This window comes from Saccoglossus kowalevskii, chromosome 9 (genome assembly GCF_978046115.1).
Source record: "Saccoglossus kowalevskii chromosome 9, keSacKowa6.1, whole genome shotgun sequence".
Classification (NCBI taxonomy): Eukaryota; Metazoa; Hemichordata; class Enteropneusta; family Harrimaniidae; genus Saccoglossus; species Saccoglossus kowalevskii.
Window position 1 is genome coordinate 7,556,700 of NC_140649.1, and position 23,749 is coordinate 7,580,448.

General features: G+C 37.5%; 1 long non-coding RNA gene across 1 annotated transcript in view; it reads left to right on the forward strand.

Annotated features, from left to right (window-relative positions):
• Nucleotides 1-23,749, forward strand: part of LOC144342889 (uncharacterized) — a 39,566-nt gene that overhangs the window by 13,303 nt on the left and 2,514 nt on the right. Inside the window, exon 2 of the long non-coding RNA XR_013418844.2 lies at nt 2,120-2,188. This is a non-coding gene — a long non-coding RNA (uncharacterized LOC144342889). The remainder of the gene's footprint in view (nt 1-2,119; nt 2,189-23,749) is intronic.

The following is a 23,749-nucleotide window of genomic DNA, read 5'->3' on the forward strand; positions in this document are numbered from 1 at the left end:
GGCACATTTCAATTTGGTAACTATCCAATTAAATGTGTTCTCCCCTGAGTGCATTATATACTTCAAAGAACGGACACATTTCCCATCATCAGTATGCGTGCCTGTTCCATGTTTTACCGGTTTCAGTTTTGTTTAACTTGGACTACAAAATAGATTTATTGATGTAATTCTACAACGTTGTTACTATGTTATCTCCGTTTATGTAGAACATACCCGAAACATCCTTTGAGTAAATTTATAAATGCACAACGCAGTCAAGGTGTTTTCCTTCCTCCTTCCTTTGACGACTTTCCTTCCCTATCACGATTTCCTACTTCACTTCCCTCTCTACTCTTTTCCGTTCTATCCCACTTAACCTGTTTTGATTTAGTTTTTTTTTTTCGACGAAACTATGGAGTCTTGATATCGCTCTCAATTTGTTCGAGCTCTAGGGAGGCCTGTCTACGAATACCCAAAGGCAAAGTCTAGTCTCTGCTGTTTGTACTTGTAATATACTGAATGCGACACTGAATATTTTGTCAATATGTACACAGAGGATTGTTTCGTGTCACTAGACTGTTTACATATAGTCAACTTAAATGATATCACGGCGGCTACGATCATCATAAAAAATCCATAATCCTGCAGCATTAGGCTTCTCCATTAATATTTCGTGCGAGCTGTGACCTTAGCTATCTGGTCAGTCGTAAAGCCTACAGTGTGTCCACGGAGGCTGCAAAACAATCCCCAGCTATCGGCACAAATTCTGGAATTCCGGATCGTAGTTTTAAGAGTATTTGGCATTTTTTTGCCACTATTAAGATTTGTTAGCGTGTCCTTCTTCGCGACGTGTTTCCGTGTACGAGACACCCCGAGCTCCAGAGTCAATGCGAAATTACTCACCACTCACACCTGATTGCTACCTAACCCTGGCACCTAACAGTCAAACCAATCACAGGGTAGCTTGTTTGTTGACTATAATGTGGTGCACGCCAATGTGCCTGGTATACTATGTGACCTAGTCGAGAAATAAAGGGCTTGATATTGTGTGCATCGCGATGGACATTGTTAATCAGCTACTATCGACCTGCAGATAATAATGATCGAGCTCGTCTGTTTATATCCCACGAATGCGTCCAGTAAAATGCTGCTCGAACTCGAAAAAATATACGACGACATAAAGCGATGCAGGATATCTTTAACCCCTCTGTACTCTCAATATATATCACTGGATTGTTAGTAGAAATTAAGGGGTTTTAACACTTATAGGTGAAAGGCAAAATAGGCTTTTAAAGCTTTCATCTCGTGTTACCGATAGGAGAATAGTAAAGAGAGTTACCCCCAATGTGCAAAACATTCACGTTTTCAAATTAGCTTCCGCCTTTACGACATCCATCCAAATATGTACGCCGGGTTCTGAAGTATTCATTCATTCATTCATATTTATTTCTATGATTTTTTTTTCACTTATCGCCTGGTTCGATGAAATATTCTTGACTTTTTTTTAAATATATTATTATAAATTAACGTCATATTCTTCCCTGAAAGGCATTTCTATAGTGAGCTATTAATAAAGTTTCAAGTTAAAATCAAACTACTAGTATTCGATTCTCGCGGTAGACAGGCCAGGTCCGTGCGAGATCGCGCAGTGAAGGGAAAACTCACTGTGCTTGTGTACGAATGTTGATGGCAAGTAGTTACAAATACTCATTGGTTGCAAAAACATGTTACGTTTTATTATTATTATCTGATTACACGGGAATGTACTGTAAATGTATGCGTGATCGTTCCGTCTACTTAATACGATTGTCCATTTCATTGACAGAAGCCCGCGTTTTTCACGCGCGTCGCAATTATAAATATTAATTACTCATGATTGATGTATTCCTCATAACAAATTGCAATAATTGCAGACATTCTACCAGTTCAATTATGGCCTGAACACGTACAGTTGTGACCAATGATGTCACCATTCTCAATCGAGCGTCGCGTAATAGCAGATGTCACTAAACACAAATTAATTGGACGATAATAATGACTCAAAGAATATGTTCATTTTCGCTTTGTCGTTCAATAATCGCGGAGACAGAGACCAACAACAGCAGACACCTTTCTAATGCTTTTTCTCATTTTCTTATAGGTAACCGCTGTACGTAAGTGTCATTATCTAGTTATTGAAGGTTGTCATGGAAACTTGGAAACAAACAAGGTAAGACGCGGCGATAATAAAAAGGGCAAATAATTGAGCATGGTAGTGTCACTTTCATTCCGCGGCTAACATGGCGTTTTTAAATGGCGCGTACAGATCTGTTACCAAACGTGATTTTTTTTGCATGAAATACATTAAATTAAACCAGTAGCGGACAGGATGTGCGGCTCGTATATTACAGTCTCGCTTGTAGATCAGTGGTTTCGATTCTGCGCCGCCATTATGAAGAATAACAAAAACACTGTGACGATCAGCTACTGTGTAATTTGAATTGTAAAGATGGATTTCAATCAAAAGATGTTTCGATAATATTGTTTTGATTGAGAAATATGTCCCGCCGTCCGTCCGTTTCCAGTCTCCCATTGTTGTAGTCTTTGTGGACTCTGTCAGCTTTCATGGAACGTGATTACCGTTATAAAAAGACGAGGATTACTTTGTCATGCGATATTTCTGCATGCAGTTGCGTTGCCGATAAATAACAAATCGCGAATTTGATTGAAAATAAAATTGGGAATCGAGAAATATCATTGAATAGAAATCGTTTCGTTTTCATTTTAAATAACAGTAAAGTCATTTTATTATTAGTGCACGCGCGAATGTGTAATATTTGTTGAGTATAAAATTAAGCAAAAATCGTCTCTCTAGGTAATAGTCTATTTTAATTACTAGTATTCGGTAATAACGCTGCTTGATTTAAGGCAACGGCAGCACACGTACTACACGACACAAGCAGAGCCGAAAGATCGGATCTCGGATTCTAGTATTTACAAAATGTCAAATTAGAATCACTAGTAAGTGTCGCTATGAGACCTTGACAAAAATGACCCTCTTCAACACATTGAATGTAATGGTATAAACTTCAACAACGTGTCTATTATCGCAGACTAAGTGCATACAGTTCTCCGGCAAACTTGTCCACATTCTTTATTTGCTTATCGTAATTTACTGTTCTTAAACTGGAGATGAGGTTATGTTCCTGAATTATTCATTTTATACGGTATTTTATTGCTTTTCTGTATAAAGTGGCACGTACGAGACGGTAAGCGATTATAAACAGTGCCCCAGACTGTGTATAATGAAAAAAGGGCTCAGCGTTAGGCGCTGTCAACGGCAAACAAGTCTTTATGGCTGTCGTAGCTCGTTACCGAAGGAATCGGTTCAAAGTATAATGTATATGGAACGAAAATCAATGCGACAACTAGGCCTTAATCGTGTTCGTTGTTACTTTTCTCTCCCGGGAGTCGAACCAGGGTCGGATGTAGCGTTGCTACGCACACAAAGTACTCCGGGCACAATTTTTCAAATACAATGCAAAACAAAAAAACAATCGTATATGGTTTAGTACTGATTAATTAATTGATTAAAATAGTATTCAATATGAATTAAGATTGTGCATACACCCAGTTTTACACTTTTTTTTTTTTTTTTTTTGAGGGAGAAAAATAAACAGGATTAAATTAAAAATATTGCTTAGCAAATCAGAACAAAGCAAAACAAAACAAACTTAGGATGGGATTTGAGACAGGCCTTCACTGATTCGTGTTGATAGAGACTGGGAGCCAGATGGCTGGCAAGCAATCAATAGTGACACAGCAAATATTTATAATATGTGTTTAATAACGAGTATTAAATAATATTCCGTCATATGATGTGAAATAAAACCGCGGTCGCATTATGCAGTTGACAATGTTAGTTATATTGCTGGCCGATAAGGATTGATGAGTGTCGACAGACTCACGGATATTGCAAGTTTGTACAGCTTGTACCTCGCTTTCAATCAATTTGGGAGATATATTCTGGTTAAAATGCGAGCTAAAACATATAGATGTGCTGATCCACTGTGCTATAGCATACTGACAGTCTCAGGCGATCAAGCGAACGTGACTCGAATACCGTCACCCATAATGCAGTGCGTTATCTCCCACTGTGTAACCACGTGTTCAGCACGCGAGTGTTTCGCTTGTTGCCATGGTGACGTCGAATTGATTTTGAGTATATGCCGCTTGCGGGTACCTGTAACAAAGGTTATCGTATTATTTTGTCGTTTTGAGAAAAAAAACAACATTGACTGACTTCAAGTTCAGCGGCGCTCACGTTATTTTGTTTCGCGCTTCTGGCAATGTTGCATTTCGTTATAATTTTTTTCATTATCCAAGCAAAATTGCCAATTTATTTTTTGTTCAATTATAGACGCCATCATTCATAGTGAATCGACTTCAATTTTGCTCAGGTGTTTAAAAAAGCGGGAAATAAACTATATATTCGATGTGGCTCTAGCACGAGTTTTAGGACGGAGTTTGATGGACAGATGACGTCCATTTTGTTTTCACACAATCAGGAGATCTGCCGTTGAATACTATATTTAACGATTACACGAGAAGTAACGACATTATCTTCTTCTACTTGTAGCCGTTCACGTACAGAGTTTCCTCTCCCGAGTCAATATTTCACTAATTTTACCTAAATACTGTCAATCTTAGAACAGGGTGGGTAAAAAAAATGTTTCCCCATGTACTACAATCAGTTGTATTTCTTGTTTCGCCCATCGTGTATGTCGTGACATGCTTCTCGAGTTTTCCTTTCAGCTATCAAGTACTTAGAATCCCCAGGCACCTCTAATGGTTACACTTCAAGTTGAAAACATGCAAAATTGGGTTTAAAATAAGAAAGCTTACAGAAAATCGCTGTTCGGTTTGCGTGCCATTATAAACCGATTATGTTCTACAGTACTGTCACGTGGTGGCTACTGCTTTCGAGGCACGCATGTGGACAAGTGCAACAAATGTGATATGGTTTATCCTCGTCGAATGATGCCGTCAACTCACTCGAACCAATATGCATGTAACATAAATGAACACCCCCCCCCCCACACACACACACGAGTTTACAGCATAACAAAAGGAAGTGACGACAGTAGCACGTGACCGTTGCTACGCTATGCATTCTGGTTAGGGGATACTCGTAGATAAATTTGGTTATTTTGAAGAAATTGCGATGCCTTCTTCGGACGTTTATATGAATGCAAATGACGCGATTTAAACTTTGAAATTTGAGCTCTGTGAAATAGATTTTGATTTGAGAACAGTGGATTTGACAATGGTAACGTTGGCGATGGTACATATCACTAAATGAATCAATACACAGATAGAATCTTCATGTTTCATATTGTAATGCTCTGTTTTGAAACTGAATATTCACGTGAATTAGTGTGGTTCTCGCGTTGGGGGATACTGCGCATGGTCATAGGCAAGAAGCAGTTTTTATATCGTATCGTTTTACCGTCGGTTTTACTTATCTTGTCTCGTACAGTGAATACGCCGCCATTGAAGGATGTTGATCTTCGGTTCATTGTGTGTTCAATTCAAACAAATTTCTTCGTCTCCCGGAAAGAAAAAGAAAAAATGTAGATTACACGCGTATTTGTGCTTAGAATTGACGAATTATATCACCAGATTGCAATTGTGCGATGTACTGCTATGCGTAAGACTCTCGAGTTAATACAGACGTGCGACTGTACTACTATATTTTAATCTCCGTCCCTTGAGTCTATCCCACACACGGAAACTACGATTTTGCTCTTTCTTTTTTGTTTCTCAGTTGATTATCCTGACGTTTGTGTGCGTGGGGTCACGTCCGGGCCATTTTCTCATTTCCGCCGTTGGCTACTAGCTGTTGTTTTTCCCCTGGCTCGACAGATAGATCAGAGAAGCCGCTGTGTAAACAAGAGAATCGCGCCAAGCAAACTGGGGCTGACAGTCTTCATTTCTTGAGCAAATGTTAGTAAAATCATCATCGTGATGGAAGTCACTGGCGGAAATTCGATTCCTTTTGACTCGCAGCAAAAGGAAAAAAAAAACATGAAACCGCTAGTAATTTTCTCCGCGAATTGAAAACCTAACCATTGATAACGGTCTATTCTTGTGTCAACCCAGATGTAATCACTTTTGGGTCCCTTCCCTAATTACGTCGATTCCTAGAATTGCTCACCTTAGGATCAATCTCAGACGTGCTCTTCGCAAGTTTATCGTTATTGTGTTTCTGTATCATTCCGTGTCTTTGGGGTAGATGAAAAGGGATTTTCAAAACACAAAATCATTATAAATTATCGGTGGAATATTCAAATTTGAAGATTATTTTGAGCTTGTAGACGATAAAAACCTTTTGCGACCAATATGCATAAACGATGTAACAGGAAGAGGGAGAAGGACATTGGCTTTGACTTTAATTTTATTTAAACTCGAACCCGGAATATTATGTGTTTAGTTAAATCGCGCAATAGTCATTGTTCCACCATCAGCCTGAAATAGCTTAGTTCTAATGACCAAATACGACGAATTCTGCTACTTACGCATGCGCATTAAAAACCACATGCCGCGTCTCTGTCGGTAAATGATTGTCTGCGTTTGTAGCTGATGTTGTCATGCCGGTGAAAGAGAGATCAAGCATATGACTTTAAAAGCATTACTGGAGCTATAAAGTGGATGACATAGGGCGATAAAAGCAGTGTTGGAGTATGCCGTGGTGAAACACTCTTTTGAAAGTCATCGGAGATGATAACGCATGCTTCCATGTCGTGAGACCCGCCGCGGCGCAATGCCTATGACGACGAGTATATTGCGTTATATCAATTGTGATAAGGTACACGAAAGTGACACTTATTGTGCAATAGTTATTACGTCGAATTGGATATTTGTTTTCTCGCTACAATCCTGAAAATATCATTACACTCTTATCAACACAAAACCACTACCTGATAGTTCTAGGTTGTGTTCAAGAATAAGATAACAAACTACGAACCACATATAGACCCAGTGCCAGATTTTAAGAGGGGCCAACTGAAGGCAAAGTTCTACACACTCGGTTTGGAATATCAAAAATGAAATGGGAAAATATTACTTCTGACCAAGCCTACACTTGCCCATATTGTAAGGAAAAAGATGAAACACTGGAACATTTTTTACTCCGTTGCAAATGCTTTTTTTTTTTTTTGCAGTGCAGTATCAGGGGGGAAATCTTCCTACTCTCGGGGTTCTCCACACGTGTCAGGGGGGAAACTCGTCTCGTCTCTCTATCTCGTCCCCTCGAGGTACGGGATCGGGAAAGTCACTTTAACTTTACAGTCAAATAAGACACACACAACGAAATACGTTTCAACTCTCGTCTTAGTCGATCTTTTGGAGCACTCTATAAGACACAGCGCCCTGGGGAAAAATCCCCAAGACTATATCGCAAGGCTGACCCAAGACTCTCTTAGACTGCGTCAAGGCTCGCCCCAAGTCTCTCCAGGACTGCCCTGTCGTGGAGTATTCGCCAAGACCAACTCAAACTCTCTTTATTCATTTTCAAAACTCTGACCAATTACAATGCAGTAAAAAGACTCTAGGGCGTAACCTTCAATCATAAAGCCAATCACACTAAGTACTGAATACGTCATATCTTTTGATTAATCGTTCACTACATTAATAACTACGGATGTCAGAATAGCGACGGTATCTTGTAATTAGTTCCAAACCACTGAGCCAAGTTCCGTCCAAAACTTCAAATAGGCCTACACGATGACAGACATAACACAGCAATTCAGCTAATAATCAGTTAATTAAGTCGGTTAACAGATACGCGAAAACAAATTCATGACAGCAGGGAGAGAAGCTAATGAGGGGAGGGGGAGTCAAAGTTATTTTACTGAATAAGGGAGAAAATAACCTGTACGCAGTTTATGAACAAAGGAAAGAAATAATATGAGACACTTCGCAACCCTATAATGACTACATTTGAGTCCTGGCAAAAGTTTTTAGACTGACAAAAAAACAAAAACAGTATTTGTTGTTTACATTTTTTAATTTTCTTAATACCTATATTTAACATTCGACTCAATTTTCTTTTTTGTATTTTGTTTTCTTTGACTCTAACATTTGATACAATTTTGTTGTTAATAGTACGAATAGTATGAACGCCACATTTGATTTGTAATTTATGCAGCTCCTATTTATTTATTCAAATAGCGAGCCCCTTATTCAAAAGGTTGCAAAAAATAAATACCAAAATAGAAGATATGCATCATTCGTTTAATATTGTCAGTTTACTCGAAATTCAAGTTGCAGAATAATGACAAATTTATAGACATAACTCGTGCGTCAGCACCATACCATCAGTTATTGTGTTTTATTCTGTTAAGACGTGTTTTGTTTTGTTTAGTTTTATTTACCTATCCCATTTTGAAAATTCGCTCGTTCAAGTTATTTATGCGATCACGTGATATTTTCAGACTGTAACGAACGGTGCCTCTTTCTTCTCGTTGTTATTGGAAGAAAGGAAATTGTCTCTTTAAACATTGTATGCTGGCTTGCACTTTTTCTATTAGTTAAATTTTGTCATGTAGGTATATCCATCAATTTGTATTGACAATATATATATATCCTCCGGTGCCGATAAAATGGTTACAACAATGCTTCACAAAGTAGCCAGACTTCCATAGTTTTCCCGCCAAAAATGCTGATGAAACATGATTTTGTTAGTTTGCTTAAGTAATGTTACCGTAATCTGCAAAAACTCATTTTTTTGAATTACATTAAGGGAAATAACTAAGATGTATCCCAGTTGCTCAAAGAGGACGTAATTCTGATTACAACGAATGTGTTAAATTAATCCATTACGCACAGAAAAAAACGAGGAGGTATGTTAATTGTCAGAGAATAATTATTCGGCCACAGTACTTGTACCGCGAAACGTTTGGTCGTCTGTTACTAATTTGCATAAATGACCACTGTTTGTTCCGAAGTTGGAGATGTCCGTCTGTGTTTTGTGTTAATGTCATCAAGCGTTTATCAGCGACGAAATTATGTTCGCACTTATTCTGTGTTTCGCTTTAATACTGCTATAAATATATGAATAAAATAAAACAGCGGCGATTATCTGTCTATGAAAAATTTATCTTAGTTTATTCCTCAAATATTGAACCGACTAAAACTAAATTACTTATGCTGAGAACAATGAATAGTTATTCAGTCGTTACAAAGATTGTTGGACAAAAAGACATGATTCTAATCTCTAAAGAAAAAAAATAGATTTGATACAAAACACGAAGAATTTTACTAATCACTATGATGCTTAATTGGACTCACCTCGAGTTGTTTTCCAATGAGACTGATCAAACTGACAGGCACTGGATGATTTCCCCCGTAATTTATAGAAACTAGAAAGTATGTCAATAAGGGTATATTCCTAATCAGGTCTTAGTGGGTCGACCACCTATCGATCTGTGCTCTCATGTCACGTGATTACAAATACTTTGTACGGCAGCCTTTGAACACAATGGCACATCTTGTTCAACAGGCGATCACGTGACTGCATGGAAGCTGAAAAAAAGCGAGTGGTTTATTCATAGCAAATCACATAAAGATACAATAATAAACTATATTGCTGTGATGTAATATTTAATACATTTTAGTAAATAATAAAAATTGAACTAAAGAATATCTACAATATTGAAATGTGCAAATTACATTCTTGTAATTATTTTGATTCGGTAAAAAACTTTTTTAAAAAGTGCCAGTTCTTTCGAAGCTTAAACATTTTCTTTAATTGTCCGTGTTTTAAAAGTACTTTTTTTTATACATAACATTTGTGTATCCGTATATTTTGACTGACCTGCATTGTTAACTATGTTAATTATTGTCAGTTATTTATAGAAATAACAGCAGAGAGTGGTTAAATCCGATTGTTATCATCAATATTTTTTTCCAGCTAAATTTATTGGTCTGGAAAGCTTTTAAACGAAGTGAAATCTACACATGAATAAATGCACAAAATCAAAAATAGATTTTAAAGTGTTGACATGTGATCTCACCCTGCAAGGTCCATTGTCTATCGTTTCGCACGTCTGGTACATTTGTTTTCTATTTATGTTTTCTATATATGGGAAATTATGAAGAAATTTAATCAAATGAATAACGATGTATTTTATGCAAAATGTTAAAATGACATCAAGACATAAACGCATCGTAAAAATATTGCAAGTTGGATAAAATATGGGCATTAATTTTAGTCGGGCTTCTATATAAAAAAACACGACTTATATTTGAATTTAGTATTTATGTGTTCATCTGTGTCAGAAAGTTTACTACTTCTACACTTATAAAATATTGATTGAATGTGTTTAAAGTTGTCGGTCATCATATACACAGAAATACCAATCGTGTATATAGAGACACCATACACTTTACAATTTTAAAGTTTATTCGGTTGAAGTTTTAAAGTCTTTATACTATGCGCTTTATATGGGAAAGCATTTTGTTTTGAACTAGTTATCTTTTAATTCGAAAAGCGTGTATGTTAAAATGCAAGCCGTTATTATAATCTATACATTGAAATATATTTACTGAAAAACTGGTAGAAGAGTGTACGAAAAGAGCATTACATACATTTCCCGGGCTCAACACTGATAATATCACTTGTAAACGTAAATGATGTATTGCGATCAAGTCGAATAATTACGTGATATAAATCGAGCAATTTGGACAGCCTTCTCAGAGGTAACCTTTGCAAGATAGACTCAGGCTAACCCTGGAGAATAACGAAATGCCTATCGGTACCTTGTTACCCGAGTGTCTATCTTCTGCGACTTCAATGCTCGTCGTATCGGTATCCGTCTAGAGTCTTACTTCACCCCAGTGATATTACACTTATCTGTTATTGAATGTCTAGAATACGTTTCTTGGAAAGCTGTAAAAGTATATATGTAGATTTGGTTCGACGGTCTTTAGTGACTCGGCGGTGACATATTAATAGTAGTCAGCGAGAATGAGAGGGGCTACGAATAATGATATTCGTTGTGTAAAAGTTGAAAAAAACTGCACTCAAATCGTTACATAGTAATAATAACGAGTTTAATAGGAAGACCTGACAGGAAAGACAGGCTGATCTGTGATTGAATGTCTAGAATACGTTTCTTGGAAAGCTGTAAAAGTATATATGTCGATTTAGTTCGACGGTCTTTAGTGACTCGGCGGTGACATATTAATAGTAGCCAGCGAGAATGAGAGGGGCTACAAATAATGATATTCGTTGTGTAAAAGTTGGAAAATACTGCACTCAAATCGTTACATATTAATAATAACGAATTTAATAGGAAGATCTGATAGGAAAGACAGGCTGACAAACAAACAGACGGACGGACGGACGGACAGACATACAGTATAGCCTGTGTTGGATATGTATATAGTGACCCAACTGGTGTGTGTCCATAAACAGATTCCCAAGCGATGGGATACTATCATGCATTGATTAGTAGTTTGAGAGGTGTGTAAAGCAGGATGACCTCGGAAAGTCACGACGTCAGCGCTATACCGGTTCCAGTATATATGAACATTTATCTTCTCCAGTTACTTTATTGTTATTCGAAAAGGTATTTAACACGAAGATTTATAATAAACTTGATTAACATATAAATTTTAACAATGACGGACTGCAACCAAACCGATTTCCTTTTTTCAGGCATTCGATCAAAAAATACATTTAAATGTACGCCGATAGGGCTGAAAAAGTAAATGAGATCGCTCGAACCGTGACCCCAATTCTTTTTTTCGATCAATATACAGCAAACTTAGTGTTGAATGTTCCCGATTTCCCCCGTAGGGTGTGTGTGGTGATACTGCCGTATGTGCATATGGATAATATTTGCCAACAGAAGCCTGGGGGCATTTCGAAATATGTCTAATAAATCAGTTCCAAATTAGAATTTGCTGCTCTAATGGCGATGTTTGCTGTTTTTTTTATCATTTGCATAAATTTAAGATGAATAACCTTCAGCCGGACGATATTCCTTAAAGCTAGTTTTCAGTTAGCGACTTTTTAATTGTTACAGGGGGCAATTAGGAGAGCAGAGATGATGATGTGTCGATTCCCTTGATTGGAATTAGTTTGTCAATTACAGTTACATTTCGTCCCTGGGCATTCTAGGAATAAATGAATGCAAATAGTAATCACCAAAACCAAACCGAACCGAACTGATTGCAATATACATATATGTACACACATGCAATAATATAATTAGCTTTGATGACGTATATGCGTCGACATTTTCGTGAAGCAACCATAACGCATTTTTGGTACGAGCCTGCGTTGTAAGTATATTGCTCGTTTCATGAGGCTGTCTCGTTTTCCTTTCTCAGCTTCAACCAATGTATACGATATAGGTAAACCGAACAAGGTTACAAAGAGAAGACGACGGTTTATGAAATACCTTTCCCATTCCTCAGCTTGCCATCATTACGCACTGACTGTGGGGATATCACTGTCACGGGACCTGTTCCTACGTCATTAGTGTCCTGGGCCAAGGGCAACAAAGGCATTGATCGATTTCTACTCCTAAGGCTAAAAACAGTCGACCATTATTCTTTGCAAATTACCTTAACGGCATTTTTCTCGTGTTGTAATATATGATGTGTTCTATGATCTAGAGGGCGTTGCAAAGAATTAATCAGACACGCTGCAATGTACGAGTCGCAATATTTTTTCTGTTAGCAATAATTTCACATTTAGCGGTGGCTGGCGCATTCCTTGTGTTATATTTTATTAATAATTCCACTTTTAGTAGCGTTGATCGACGACGTACTTGCATACTTCGTTGTGACTTTCATTTTTATAAAACAGGCTTTATATTATCGCCGATCAATAGTGAAAGTCGACGTATATATAAACAGCAATGCGTTTAGGCCTCTTATTTCAGAAACACGAGTTTAAGCTCCGGTCAGTGAGGTTTAGTAAGTCGTTATAATCTCTATGACAAATATAACCGCCGTGAATAGATAGGTAAACGGAGACAATTATTTCACGGAAATGTAGTCTCCTTATTATAGAGAATGTTATGACTCAAATGTTCAGTAAAAAGAACTTTCAACTATAACAGGAATCCGATCGAAATAATTAACTAATAAATGATCACGAAGCTTGTCGTCTAGTGAGAGTGCATTTTCATGAGTTTGAGGTAAGCGAATCAAGAGCTGCGCGTATTTTTCTACTTCGAGGCCAATATTGATAACAAATAGAGAAATTGTTGACATCGTTATTGATATCTAAATTTCAAGAGCAAACCACTCTGTTAAGTGATTAGTTTTTTTGTCAGCGTAGAAAATTAAATATTTGAACACTAAGAAGCTACAATTCCAGTGAGTGTGTATCATGCGTTTTTAAGGCGTCGTATTCAGATGTGTATAACGGATTTGCAATCACCAGTAAAGCCTGTGTACCCACGGTGTATTATTCTTCATGGAATGACGACAACATCTGAGCACGAGGGCGAAAAATCCATACATCTTTTCAGCAGTACGTCGAAATAGGTGACAGTGAGTGAAAACGATTGGCAATTGTTCAGTTCAATAAATGAATATGCCCCTGCTCATTAGCGTACCTAATATGATACCACTCACCCTGCGACTCAGCAAATCACTGGAATCTAAAAATAGAAATATGGATTTGTACTTTGGGAGTGATTTGCGGAAGACTGAATACTAATATAGTAGTTCGCATATAGTTTTTTATAAAATATAATAAAATGAATAAAACACTAAATTGAAATCCTTTTGTAACTCAATCTACAGTCAGGTAATTTAAAACACATTTTAGATATTACTTTAGTAATCATATCTTAACTTACATACTGATGTGCATTTGCATGTTCTAGTGCCTAGATTCATGAAAGTGGTTTTCTGTCCCACTACTGCATCGTGTGGGCTGTATTGAACCAGGGACATGTGTTATTCGACAGAAAAAATATGCATTACGATTTTTAAGACTTCCAGTGATTTTGTTTCGTGTGTTTGCTGTTTATTTGCCTCCGGCATTCTCTGGTTACCCTTCAGCATTTGTTGTTACTGCCATACTTCTTGAACAGATTTCAAATGGGCTCAGTGTTCAGTTATGGCGTAAAATGCCTGACGAATCATCGACATACCAACATAGTTGATTGTATATTTGAAAAACAAAATACGTAAGACTGGTGCTTAATATTCGTTGTTAACTTTATTATAATCTTTTTTCCAATCAACTTTAAAATTAACTTTTGTACACTGTAGACGGTTTATGGCCAGAAAAAGGAGCAATATTTCGCGACATAATAATCCAGTTGCATGGCATACAACTAAACTTAAAAGTTTCTCGTATCAAATGGTTTTAGATCTCGGTGGAAACAAATAGCTTTGCATTCAAGTCTCGTGGTTCTCTCGCTCTCGACGAGATCTTGACTGCCATTTGCGTCTATTCAATGCCCCAAATTGAAGAAATCCTGACAGATTACGTCATATATAGCGCAGCAAACGTATACTGACGCGATCTGACATAGCTTGCTGCTTCAATCATAAAGTATGTAACACAGATCTTGCTTATAGACTATCCATGTCAGTGGCTATACTCATCTTAGTCTAATGTACACGCATGCCTAACAGTCACTCGCCGAAATACACGCACGATCGATCGCGTCTCTTACATATAGTCATGACCTGTCACGAACAGCCTTCACGATTTTTAAGAATTGCTGCAACCCGTACGGGGTCGATTGCCTCTCGTCAGACGAACTCTTTGAATTATTTATGCTACATGCTTCGTTGTCTGCTGTTGACTGTTTCCACTCGTCGCCCATTGTCTATCTGTCTCAACAGTTTAAACGGATACTCGTGGACTCGGCTACTTGGGCTTAGGAGGGAATTACATTTAGTAAATTAAAAGCAACGGGTCGGTTGGAGTATGTCATCCTTGTTGAGAAGTAGAATACACAGAACAGCGGGTGTTTAAAATGTCCACTTGAAAACGTAAAGAAAATCGTTAGTTCTCTTCTTTCTCTCGTTCCTTTTCAATGTCGTTTCACGGGTCATTATCACTGAAGTACCGGCGCGTATTGTCAACGCTAAATACAAATAATTGAGTGCGTAGTATAAAGCATCCCGTATCATATGTAACTTCTTTTCCAATCTTCTTCAAACTCGTGACCCGTAATTTGATTTTTAAATCATTTCATATCGGTGGCTAATGTAAAACGTCTCTAGACAGAATGTCACAATGGATGCGTGATATTAGATCGCGTAGAACTTGTCACAGAATTACGCTATTTAAACACGATACTAAATAAATTTATTCATTCACCTGCACCTGCATAATAAATGTCAATGCAATAAGTAAACTCAAATATGACTATATATTTACCTCAGTTGGCTTGTATATTTCATTTTTTCGACGATATTATTGTTTTAGACAAGTAGTATACTTCTCACGTGTGATATTGCATACGGGTTATTTACATTGTTTAACATAATGCAGCCATGGACAATAAGAACGTGGCTATGTACTGTTTATGTCACTAACCACGTATTTTCCCACCGGAATTAATTTGTTGATTACTTAAATGACAAGCATTTCACGTATACCAGAAATGTACCATTAAAAAAGATACGTTAAATACGTTGGCAAAGTAAATCGCATATTATTGTTCGTGTCGCGCGCATTTCTGGAAAGATATACATTTTTATTTTATTTTATTTTTTTATTTTTATTTTATTTACTGACGAGCTCAAGTTCTGATTTTTCCAATCAGTGCACACTGTATTGCAAATATAACTAGGAACACTAATTACGCCATTTAGAACGTCGTCTCTGGTATTGTACAAGTCATTGTGAAGTTCGATATTTATATACATCGCGCGTAGGAAATCTCACTCTGGTGGTTTTCTGGCGTTGAACGCGCATTGTGGTTTTATTCAAGTAGGTACAGTGGTGCAGTCTGCAAACTATGAAATATAGTGGACACATCGACATTGAATACTCTTGAGAGTTTTGAATTCTTCTCGAGGATTTTCGCCTGATTTCATTGGAGCATTCGTTGCATGATTCCCGAGTTACATGACCTAATCAGTTATCCACCATCTATATTATTCATATCACGTTGCTCATTGTCTGGCATAGCCGTCCAACTCTAGTTTTACTGCACAACGCCGAGAAAGCCCGAATTACTAGCCTAGCAACGGTGGTTGCCATGATACTGGGATATAAATAAAACCATTCTGATTTTGTAAATGGGCAGATATGAGAATATATGTCACTGTACTCGTGTAAATTGCTTAGTAGTAAGAACAGTAAACTAGACGTCTAATTAAAATGACAGTTGCTGGGCAAATATATGTAGATATCTACACCAAAACAACTGGAATTATAATATTATTTTCTAAAAAAGGGTAGTTATATTATGTTCTCAAACTAGCATTGTTCAGCATAATATTGGGTCAAGTGTTTTTATGCGACGTTTTCTCAATTTCCAAAATTGTAGACTTCAAGGAATCCAGTAGTAGCAGAGTTAAAAACATCACAAATCAGAGATGTCCATCGCCGATAGTATAGATGAATATCACACGTTGATAATATTCTGAATTAAAATGGCATCTTTCAAGGAACATTCTTCAATGAGAAGATGTGAATATTATGAAACAAATTGACGTGCCCAGTCATGGCAACAGACAGACTGTCAATTTTTCACCAGAATCAAACCTGTCACAGTTAGAAGGTAGCCCTTCGGGGACGTGTCTCCGCTCAGAAATGCATGACTTCGCGCCGCGTCGTAAAACAAATCGATTTAACGGCAACCCCCTAGAGGGTTTTGCCGCCAACTAACAGTCAGGCAAGTCCTACAATTTATAGCTTTTTTCGTACATACTGACATGTCCATTTCCTTTGCCACTTGTTCGCACGTCATCATAAGGGGTCCAAATCACCTCCTTAATACTCTACTTCGTAATTTTGTTGGTTTAAAAGACTCGTTTTTTTCTCTCATAATATACGGGCCAAGCAGCGTGACGGCGTCATTATGACGTCATAAGCTTACTTTAGAATGTTAGACTAATGCTTGGCACTTTTCCATGGCCCAGAGCAAAATATATTTTACATAAAGGCAAATTTTCTTAAATGCATTGTCTCGACTTTCAAGATTTGCTGACGCCATGCCGGATTCGTGCTGAATTCGTCAGTTGTGAACGAGAGTGCCGTGTTCACAGAAACAACTCACAGTCAGTCGCCTATAAAGTTCTCCGCCGTCGTTACGAAGAGATAGGCTGCTAACTCGCGACTACGATTATCTTCGTATATAGTTTCCCACTGGCATTACAGGTTGAAATTTAGGAACAGGTGTATCTGCTATAATCTAAACAGCGGCCGACATTTCTTGTTGGAACCTCAGACAACTAACTTATAATAAATGTATTAGTTGTCTGAGTTGGAACTCAGAGTAACGTCGAGAGATAACAGCAAACGGAAACGTCTAGCATACCATGCCAGAAGCTATGCTTTGTCGTACCTGTGAACAAGAAAAACATAAACACTCTTAACTAATTTAGACTTTGAACAAATTGGTCGAAAGCTTATGCAGCCAATACAAAAATTAACAACCCTCCGTTTTCAGACACGGATGAAAAAGCTTACTGTAGACTACTGACAGAAGTCCAGCCCAGTGAGACACACAAATGAACATCCGCTAACATCCGATATAGTATTTCGTGGATAGTTTGAAATATCTCAAACCTAACGGGAATACGCTGAGTGAATGTTGGAGATTTCACCACACAGACGTGTGTCTGATAAGCCCATTAGCACCAGTGATGTCACTGTTTTTGCCCCAAAGAACACGATTTATTTCTTCTCAGCTCTACCGTCGAGACTATTGACTACTATTTTCCCCATGAAATCGATTACTATTGGGTCGCTAGAGAGGTAGCAAACATTGTTATTTCCCCCCCGCGTGTTGTTCAGCAGAGTCGAGCTCGTTATTGCGGCCACCGGTGCCCATTTCTTGCGCTGAAAGTACTTAACCCCAAACCATTGCCTTGACCTCTCTTATTCTAAGGGTCTTGTCCCATGGAGGTGGGATATACTCCGACGGCAACTTAACGGCATACTAGTATATACCGCAACTCGACTTAGCACATAATAAATGTATAAACATAGGCACTTTATGTGGAAAGACCCAGGGAGGAATGTTCCACTCTCAATCGGAGGGGTGGGGTGTTGTCACGTACATAACATTTTGGTTGTGAATGTTTTCTAAAAACCCTATGGAATCCTGAATAAATGAAAAAAACAACAATTCTATAAGTTATGGTACCATTCCTGATCCACAATTCAAGTCATATCCAGATTGAGTCGCAACAGTTAGTATTCGTAATGGTGCTTTAATCATTTTGCTCGTGCCTTCTAGTCCTGTCAAGATCGTTCAAATAAAAAGCTATATAAACTTTTTCATAAACTCGATTTCCTTGGAAAAAGATGTTACAATTCTTGTCTTGCTCACATCCATCCTCTTCTTTCGGAATGATGAAACTGTCTCACACGAAAAATACATTTAGCTTTGTTTTTCCGTGTTAAAATTGAGGGCATGATCTACAAACTGATTATACTTGATAAAACAAGTCCCATGGGCCATACTGACACAATTAATAGGTGAAGCGAGAACAACACGATTAAGAGAACGCCATTGTGTCTCCGATTGTATCATCTGAGAATATACCTTATATCATTTCTCTTCTTGATTGCAGAGCAAAATATACACTAAGATGACCCGACGACTTTTTCAGGTTAGCATTAAATGGTATCCCACTGTAACACTGAAATATTCATCATCACTAAAAACACAATACCGGATCCGGAAATGATAAGGATCAACCATAATATTCATCCGCGTTGTGTTTGAAGCTGAAAACAGGCAAATTGTTGAGTTGTTGAACACGTTGACGACACATATATGAATCTGTTGGACTCGTTCAGGCAATGTTTGGTTAATTTTACCAAAATGTCCTTATCAAACACTTCCCAGCCATCTGCTCCGTTTCTGGGTAAATCACGCAAAGTTTGTTTTAGTTATTTTTCATTGGATAGATCATATAAAGAAGTATCTGATAGGGAAGGACATCAACAAGTGAAATGGACTCTCAAATGCTTAAATTACCATAAAATTAAATTAATTAACATGTCTGCATATTGTTGCATAATGATGACGCACCAGATATTTTGAATACCAACATATGCAGTATATGACAAACTTTCCAGCCGCCTGACTCCATAATTTGCCCATCTTTACCTAAGTTCCTCACTTTCATTCTCTTCCATATCTCGGAGGGCATTCAATGCGGTCATTCCACCGACCCACGCTTATCTCTCTGCACCAATGCACCAATGCATCTAATTACGTCCTCTGAGAGAGAAACAACTGCGACTGCGCAAAACTTCACTGAATTCCCTTCAACCTCACTATAAAGCCGAAGTCGTGGATAATCTGTTCATTGATGTATAAGTACAGAGGGAGGAAGCTCAAAATAATAATGCCTATATTGATATAATTTTGAGCTGAGAAAGGAAACATCGAAAAACAGGTCGCGATTAAGAGTTATTTATCAGCGTTCCTTTGAATTGGCGAGCGTCCAATAACTGATATACATCGGTTCGTTAGCCATGTAGACAGATAATTAAGCACACTTGATGAGTACAAGGCCACTAATATGAGTCTGTAATATTATACACAACCTACTTCACTGCCGAAGTTGACTTGTCACATTACAAGACGGAAATATATCGATGTGTCGCCCTGGTTTTAGGGAACAGGTTCTGAATGTGACCTTTTTTGACTAGAATGTCGAGATGGATATGTTGGAGTCTGTAATTTTAATTTTGATATGTATAGTACTTTAGTTGTTCAATTGTTACACTGAAATGACTCATATAATCAGTGTCAAAACTGAGCAATAGTGAACGGGTAAATGTTGAACAAGAGACAATATTTGCGCGAGTCATTTACACGAACAATCACAGTGGCCGAATTGTGGACTACGAATATTTCAGTACTTGACTCAGAAGACACTTTGTCAATATTAATAGTAGCTGTCAGTAAACTGAAACCATTATAGCTTTGACTGTCTTGACGAGGATTAATATTATATGACATGATAAATACACAAGTTAATCAGTATGTCCTGTTTCATCTGCTTCACGTAGACGTGACATCCATTCATCATGCACGTATACGTTGTAATGTATGCAACATAACACTATGTAAAGCAGTCGTACAACAAATTGTCCGACATTGAGGGGGACGTAAGCGCTTCAGGTTGGGCAGCCGCTTCGGAATTTGATGTCTGGGCTAATCAACGACTCCATTTCTACGCCTCCGTAAATTTCACTCAACTAAATTTCCAACGACTTGCGTTACAACGACAGATAGACAGTTAAATTTCTCATCTTGCGGATGTCGTATAACGCAATGTCGACTGCCCGTGAGCATAGATTGGCACTCACATCACAAAAATAGACGATATTATAACATAGGTCCTTTTTGGAGTATTCGTGATACCAAATACGCGTCTCTCGTCGGCAGCACTGAGGTCAAAGCTGATAATATAGTCGTCACTGATTACGAAGAGTTCTACAAAGTCGATTACATTAAAGGGCTTTTTATCAATAAATCGTTGCATCTAATCGAATTACGAACTCAGTCAAGCTTCCTTCAAGAGGGCAGATTCAGAATGTTTTACTCATTCTTCCTGTCAGCCACCTGAACCCCCGAATCCGACACTGTTGTTTTGTATGTTTACTATAGGCACAACTTAGCACTAAATATCCGAAATACTAATGTCACTCGCATGTACATGCCCGTTTCAGATATGACTGAATGCGTCGACCTTTATCGTAATCTTTTCTACCCAGAGTATAAGTACAGAATAGGTTATGTTGGAACGAGGGTGCACTGAATATACTTGAACGAGAATTCACGGAACTAGGGTTCAGAGAATCGATTATTCTGGGATGAGAATGCATTGAATAGATTATGCTGGGACGAGAATGCACTGGATGGATCGTGTTGGAATGAGAAGGCACTGAACAGATCGTGTTTAAACGAGGATTAACTGAATAGATTATTCTAGAACGAGGGTTCACATATTCGATTATGTTTGAATGAGGATACACTGAATAATATTTGAACGAGGAGTCATGTATATATTATGCTGGAACGAATGTGCTCTAAATACATTATGCTTGAACGAGGAGGCATTGAATAAATTATGCTTGGTCGGTGACTCGGAGGCACTGAATTCATTTTGTTCGAACAAGGGTACACAGAATAGTTCACGTTTGAACGAGTGGTCTCTCGGTGTATTATGTTGGAACGAAAAAAAGCCATGCCGTACACATTGTCAACATGTCTGTACATGGTGCCCAATCGTATAGCATTCATTTTAAGATTACGTCACTAAGCAATACGTAATGCAATTAATTATTCATATATTCGAATCGAACAAACAAGTACACAAAAACTAAAATAGGGGCAGACGTATTCGTGAAGTTGAGATAATGTAATAGCAATAACTTTGTTCAGGCAATAAACAAAAAGCCACAACAAAGTATCGCACCAAGCGTTAACATTTTCCGTTATCGTCTGCGCACGTTGTTCACACTTGATCCATTTCACGCGCGGAATGACGTTCTATGTTTACGTGAGTTTTATTATGTAGCTACGCTACATCGGTATTCACGTCACGCGACGCAAATAGGATCACGTCATTTAATTCATCTTTCCGAATCCAAACGAGAGCTGTATACGATTGAATGTATTGTACGAACTATGCCAAACAAATATTGGATAATTTATATTATTATGAACTTCTTTCGCTTATTGCGTAATGCTTATTCAAAGTCAGTGAATTTTACTGTCAAATAACAGATACTGGACAGATGCTATGTTCGCCCACAACGTTCACCAGGCTCGATATTGCAACACGAATGACGCTCTCCCGTCTATTATGCTTCAATTCAGAGAATTTATGGCAGTCATTGCAAATAACGGAAAAAAACTAGTATTTATAATCCACTTTTTCGGCGCTATAGAGAAATGAGCAACTTTCACCCGAGGTTTCATTCTTTATATCTAAGTGTTTACAAAACTCAAATGACATTTTTTATGCGATCTTCATACAAAATTCATCTTTCATTCACGATGTTTTACACGTGAATACGGTGTCTACAAATACCACACTGTATACTTGATTGCACTATTTCTTCAATATAAGCTCTATCCTTGGGAAGATTGTTATAGGGACACTCCAAGGTATAATTTCGCCGCAAAAAATAAATTATAAATTCTGATGACAGTAGCTATAAACAACATTAAGGCCATAACTGTAAACAAAACAGCTTAGATAAATTAACAATTTCAAAAATGAATGAAACAGTAAGTAAAACGACATATTCAGCTAAATTCTAACATTCGTGAGTCACTACTTCCAAAGGCATTGTCACCACTTCTTTTGATCCAGATTTAATGTCAGCGCTTAGCAACATATTGCCTAATAGGATTATCCATACCAGGATTATGATTAGGGATTAATAACTGTCATACATGTATTACATGTTGCCATTTTACCATAATAGAATATTTCCTACGTGCCAATTGATGATTCTTTTCTTACTCGTACAATGTATTGTGGGTATCACCATGGCAATCATGGTGTAGATTTAATGAATTCAATGTCTAGGCAGCATAGATATGTTTGATCGTTTTCATTGTTCTCCAAAATCACTGCCTTTACAGCGGGATACTATTTTCATTTGTGTATTTGTGCTTTATAGTTACGATTAATCGCTCAATCATCTTTTAAATCACGAATCACGAAAAAAAATGTATTGTGGTTGAATTAATCGTCTCTGTTCTGTAAGTGTGTGAACGCCGAGCGCGTCAATCCCAGGAGTGAATAAGTTCTCAACAATCAAAGCCAGCATCGGAAAAGGAAGTGCCTTCGCCAAAGAACAAAATGAAAGAAAAAATAAAGGAAATCTGCCTTGAAAATAACAATTTCTGCTTTTTTTTCATATTCAGTTGATTGACAGGGGCTATCAATCAAAAGATAGTGATCCGTTTCTGATTAGCACCTGATTACAAAGAACCGCAGTTGACAATGCACCTTCACAAAATAAACTCACATAATTTGGAAAATTATTTCTAAATGGCCAAACTTAACAATGAAATGAAAAAAACAAAACACAAATTAGAAAAATGTTGCGAAACTATTTTGGCGGGAAAATTGTGGCGTTTAATGTGGATAAAATTAACTGCGCCCAGTAGTGTTGTTGCTAGGACATTGAAAGTAAAGACATGAGCGAAGAGATATTGCTTCATAAAAATGCAATGTGATTCAAACTATTGTTTGTTTGTTTTCTGTATACACTACCTGCGGTATTAGAAAATATTAAGTGCTCCTAAATTTGCACATGTACCTAACTTCAAAGTCTCGTTCTCTCTCCAGGATGTTTAGTTACACAAATAGTCCATCTCTGTCAACGCATTCGACGCAATGTTGAACATACGCTTTTTTTTCAAGAAAAAAATAAAGGCGTTTACCTCCAAAATTACTAGCTCAAAATATATACACTTTATGTTGTGAAGTTATATATCACTTAAATAGCGATAATGTGTGATAAACAAGACGCTTTTATAAAAAACAAATATAAACAGAAAAAATAGATATTACCTCTTATCGGTAACAG